The 5,897-nt window shown below is 39.9% G+C and overlaps 1 long non-coding RNA gene across 1 annotated transcript; it reads left to right on the forward strand.

Annotated features, from left to right (window-relative positions):
• The first annotated feature begins 1,711 nt into the window (after positions 1-1,711).
• Positions 1,712-5,897, forward strand: LOC134677851 (uncharacterized). Its single transcript, XR_010100116.1, has 2 exons — positions 1,712-3,456; positions 3,910-5,897. It is a non-coding gene; the product is annotated as an uncharacterized LOC134677851 (long non-coding RNA).

Below are 5,897 nucleotides of genomic sequence, written 5' to 3' on the forward strand. Positions count from 1 at the left end.
AAATCCCGATAAGGCCTAGTTTTCCTTCTGGGTTGGAAGGTCAGATGGCAGTCGCTTTCATATAAACTAGTGCCTACGTCAATTCTTGGGATTAGCCAAGCGGAACCCAGGCCATAAGCCGGGACAAACGCGAGGAAGATGATTTAATTTAAAAACCATTTCCAGAAACACCGATCAACGTAAAAGGCAACGCTTCGACGTCCGAGGACGACGTGATATTCCCCCCCTCTCCCACCCCCATATCCATCTCCTCCCCCTCTTCCACCCCCACGTCCCCCAAATCCTCTCCCTCCTCCAAAAAGAGGAAAAACCGTAAAAAGAATAAGAGTAATAAGAAGATGAAATACGTTTTAGTGAAGAATCCCGAACCGCACGCGGTGGACGCGTTCCTGGCGGGGGTCGCGCCTATTTTGAAAAGTTTGTCGCCAGTTTTTTTAAATTTGGCTAAAAGTGAGATTATTTCTGCAGCGCTGAAGTATGAGAGGAAAATGTTGACTGAGAATTGTAATGGTGTTAGTGAAAAATAAGGTTTTTGGGTCGTTAAGTTTGATTGAGCCCCATTAAGGCTCAACCCTTAGCCCCCCCCCCCCCACATCTGGCGTCTTTCGAGCGTCGGCGTCTACAATTCTATGGCTGCTGCTCGACGCAACGTCGACGCAGCGTCGACGCAACTGCGCAGCGACGTCATTTTCCATAGCGCTGGCCAGACGTCGACAGACGCCGACAGACGCCGACGCTCGAAAGACGCCAGATGTGGGGGGGGGGCTTAATGGACCGCGAGCCACGAACTGATTTCCATGACCAATCGCCTCCCGGGCGATAACTCGTATATTGGTTAACGGCTACGTATGATGATCCCTCGTGGACGTCAGCTGGCGCTCCGTTGGTGGGTTGTGGAATGGCAGCCAGCAATGTAAAAAAAAATTGTCATCGCCTCCCGTTTGATACTTTGTCAGAAGATAGTTTAGATTCGATGTTATTATAAATAAAAACAACCGTCAGCCGGTTGTATATAGTTCGTTTTTTTTAGTATTAGAAATAAGGTAAACAATCTTGATGTGTCTTTTCATTTAAAAACACGTTTAAAAAATAAGTCACGGCAAATATGTAACAATTATGAATCTAACACGACCATTTATATTCTTCTGCTTTCATAAGTAATAGTTACTGATTTTTAAAAAGCGTATTTCAATTAACCCTTTAACCGCCAGAGTCTGATATATAAGACATTACATATCCAGCTCATTTCGCCACAGTCTGATAAATAAGACAAAGATCTGATTTGGTTTTTACAGCACATTTATAACTCCCGTAACTATGCCAACCTTATTCTGCGTGGTACAATTACTGTCGGTGGCGACACGAGCACGCTCGATCTCAAATTGCTTGCGGTTAAAAGCTTAAAAGACATGTCAAGATCGCTTACCTTCTTGCAAGTTCTTTCTAATGCTAAAAAAAATGAACTATAGCGGTGGAAACACAAATAGCATCTAACTAAACTATCATCCGACAAAGTATCAAGCGGGAGGCGATGACTGACGATATTTGCTCCTGGCCCGCGATCTATAATTTGGCAAAAACACGGCAGGCGAGTCCAACCCTCCTCGGTGCTCAACAGAATCAATGATAGAATTAAATACAAGAGGGTATAAGATGTGTACAGTATTTTGGACACTGCCTAATTGAGGGCTGATTTAGACGATGCGTGAACTCGCATGCGAGTCTCATACCATTGCGGTTTTGATCGGTCGGTTGAATTGGACGTAACCAAGGCTCGAAACCGGTTTTTACTTCATACAAAAAATACCGGTATTATTACGATTTTTTTTTTTTATGAAATAGGAGACAAACGAGCAGACGGATCACCTGGTGGTAAGCGATTACCGCCGCCCATGGACACCCGCAACACCAGAAGAGTTGCAAGCGCGTTGCCGGCCTTTAAGATGGGAGTACGCTCTTTTCTTGAAGGTTTGAAGGTCGTATCGGTCCGGAAATGCCGCAGGCGACAGTTCATTCCACAGTTTGGATGTGCGAGGCAGGAAGTTTCTGGAGAAACGCACAGTTGAGGACTGCCAACCATCCAAGTGATGAAGATGGTAATGTTGTCGCGTAGGGCGATGGCGAAAAGAAGCGGCAGGGATTAATCCGAACAATTCCTCGGAGCACTCCCCGTTATACATGCGATAGAAAATGCAGAGCGATGCCACATCTCTACGCAGCGCCAAGGAGTCAAGCCGTTCCGAAAGCCGCTGGCAGTCGACAATTCGAGCCGCTCTTCGTTGGATGCGGTCCAGAGGGAGAAGCTGGTATTGGGGTGCCCCTGCCCACAGATGAGAGCAGTATTCCATGTGTGGGCGAACCTGCGCCTTATAAAGCTGTAGGCGCTGGGCCGGTGTGAAATACCGTCTCGATCTGTTGAGCACACCGAGCTTCTTGGAGGCTAATTTAGCCTTACCCTCTAGATGACCGCGGAACTGGACTTCACTCGAAATGTCGACACCAAGGATTCCGAAGGTTCTTTTTCGTTCTTCGGTTTATTATTTCATTTTTAATCGGACAATCTAATAATACGAAGTTGTTACCTGAATACATGATACAGTCCTACGTAAAGAGCATAAAATAATTAAAAATATTGGGCTACTTAGGGTTTTAAAAAAAAAACCGGTTCCGAGCCCTGGACTTAACCTTCAGTCCGCAAATGTAACTAAAATAGCATGCGAGTTCGCGCGCCGTCTAAATCAGCCTCAAGGGTTAAGGCTCGAGTTCTTAATGCTCTGATCTGAAGACATTTAAAGCTCAAACTCAAATCGCGTTGCGGTAGCAATAATTTTGAGGCTTAGGCCTATAGAGTTTGAAGCCTTAAATAAAAAGAATCAATCAAAACAAATCGTCAGGTGACAAGCAAGTCACTAATTACAAAAAAAATTAAACAAAAATCGACCTTCTTTTAGTACTAATATGGTTCACTATGGCTATGAACTTGTGGTGGTACTTAGTGACTTTTGCGTGTCACCCGACGAAATGTCACTGATGTGTTGTTTTAATATAGATCATTTTGTAAAATAGTTGTCTAAAAGACTTGAAATCAAGTAGATCAAATTTGTTCAACACTTTGACCGTTATAAACGTCTATATCCTCTTAAGGCCCAAGGTCCTAAAGTCTTATTTCAATAGAACTTGCTAACTATGTAAACAAACAACGTAACTTTGTTTTATCACTGTTTCTCCTTGAATTTTTACACCACCTCATCATTTCGCGTTTTCGGGGTTGGTCCCATAGTAAAAGTTGCTCAGTATGACCTAATAAACATTAATGGGTCTCTTTCTTTGCCATTCGTTCTGATACATATAGTATTAAAGAACATTGTTTATGAATTTTAGTGGTTTGGTTGTGGCGGTCAAAGGGTGGGATTAAAAACCTGTGGAATATGTTATCAGGGGTCATCCATTAATTACGTCACACGAATTTCTAGGTTTTTTGACCCCTCCCCCCTCCTTGTCACACTTGGTCACATTTGGCAAACCCCTCCCCCCTAGTGTGACGGTACATTTTTTCTACGAAATCGCCAAATCGAAATAAGTAAGTACCTAAGTATTATTAATATTTTATCAAAATATTTTTGACGATATAAATATTAGTAATTTTAGTACCCAAAACTGCTTAGGAAAGAAAATTAAACGAATAAAGATGATTATCGTTTTAAAAACTTGTTATTTAAATGTACAGCGAATACAATAATTTAAATAAATTTTGCGGTTACTGATGAATTCGGTTCGGTTAAAGTGACGTCACAAAGTTTGTGTCTCCCCCCTCCCCGATGTCACAATATGTCACATTTCTTGACCCCCTCCCTCCCCCTAAACGTGTGATGTAATTAATGGATGACCCCTCATATGTAATATACTTAGTACAAATGTAATTGTTGACCATTTCTACATATTAACAGTAAGAAATAATTGAAATAATTATTTTACTACATAATATTTATTTGTTTACTATTCCGTTTGCTTTACCATTTTGGTAAATAACCATTAAAATACATGACATGACAATCAATCATCAGTTTTTTTTTGAACCGGGGCTAATAGGAATAGTTGGGGTGAATAGGGACAAAACATAAAATGTGATTTACCTGACAAATCCTTAATAACTACCCTCACAAATTGTATTCATATGTAATCTACTATTATTTTCAATCGATTTTATATAATATTTGTGGGTATTTTTAACAAAATTGTCAGGTAAATCCCATTTGAAGTATTGTCCCTATTGACCCCAGCCATCCGTATTCACCCCAGTTGACAGTGTCTGTAAATCATGTAAATATATGAATAAGTATTGTATATTTCCAGTGAATTGACCAACTGCAAAATAAAGATGAAGAAATAGTATATAATTATGAATACTTCATGTAAATATGCGTTAATTTAGATGTAATCATAATAGGGTTGTTCCATATCAAATAAAAATTAAACTTTGACCGCACCAGCTCAAATTTTCAGTTAAACGACTACATTCCGAAAAAGTTTCACTAACATTAAATTTTTTTGCCACTCTTGTGAATAAAATGCAACTTTGCTATCAGTTTTTGAAGTGCAAAGTAAGCCTTTCCGAGCTGGTGTGGTGAAAACCTAATTGTGTTTGGGTTTACTAGACTTGTCTCGACGAGTATTAGTTGCCTGTTGAAAGAATAATATATACAGTCGGCCATAAAAACTTTTATTAATAATGTTTTATTTTGACAAAAAAAAACAGATCCACTTGTCTGTAAAGTCGGTTTAAGGACGATAATTTTGCGTGATAAGTGATAACGTCATAAAAAAACATGATGAATAAGTGGCCGTAACGTTACTATCGAGATCAGTCTGTCGGCGGCCGATCGGAAGATCAGGCATATCGTGAAATTCCTAGGCATACTCGTATCGTGAAACGTGAAAATCTTTGACTCATTCTCTGAGTCGACGGAGCCCGCGTATTTCTGGGCTGTTTGCCCTTCGGGCATCTGAAGCAACCTAACGAACCTATCCTACCTATACATTGGTTTAATGTGACTAATTGACTATCGTTAAAACATTACACAGGAACATTACGATCTGCCTAATCTTACGATCGGCCGCCGACATGTCAACAACGTTACCATGGAGATCTGTCCATAACGTGACACTTTTTCGTGCATGCTACCGGTGTTCATCGATTTATAAGACATACACATACCTATCTACTAAATCTGACATCATGCGGCGCTTAATTTGGTTTGTAATGGAATAATTCTACAGTATGTGTCTGACCATGGGGCTTTAATTCCAGGGCTTGATTTTACTCACTAAACTGAGCTACTTTTACTATGGGACCAACCCTAAAATCGGGAAAAATTTGTTGGCTTTCCCATAGAAAACGTCGACATCTGTTCAGCCAAAATGTATGAAAAAGTAAAAAAAAAATTCGGGATTTCGGGGTTGGTGCCATAATAAAAGTAGCTCAGTTTAGCGAGTAGAATCGAGCCCTGGATTTAAATCCCGATGGTCAGTAACACCCTGTATAATGTGTCTCCAAAGTTGTATAGATTTATAAACGATAAGCAAAGTATTTTTATAAATTTAGTTTTAGTATTACACAAAGCTTGTATCTATTTCCGATTGTTATTAAGAATAGGGCGTTCAGGATTCAATATACGCCCTCGCCGTAAATATGTTATTTTGCTCCCTTGTGACGCAATCTACTATTTTCAAGTCAAGGGCAAAAATGCATGTAAATAGTTATCACACTGAACTCATTGATAACTTTAGTGATCATACGCATTCAAAGTGTTAATTAAAATCAAAAAGATTATTTATTTGGAAATGCGATCTTGTGTAATTATATTTTTACAATGTGTAAAACAGTAAATGTTATTAGA

Source organism: Cydia fagiglandana, chromosome 27 (assembly GCF_963556715.1).
Source record: "Cydia fagiglandana chromosome 27, ilCydFagi1.1, whole genome shotgun sequence".
Taxonomy (NCBI): Eukaryota; Metazoa; Arthropoda; class Insecta; order Lepidoptera; family Tortricidae; genus Cydia; species Cydia fagiglandana.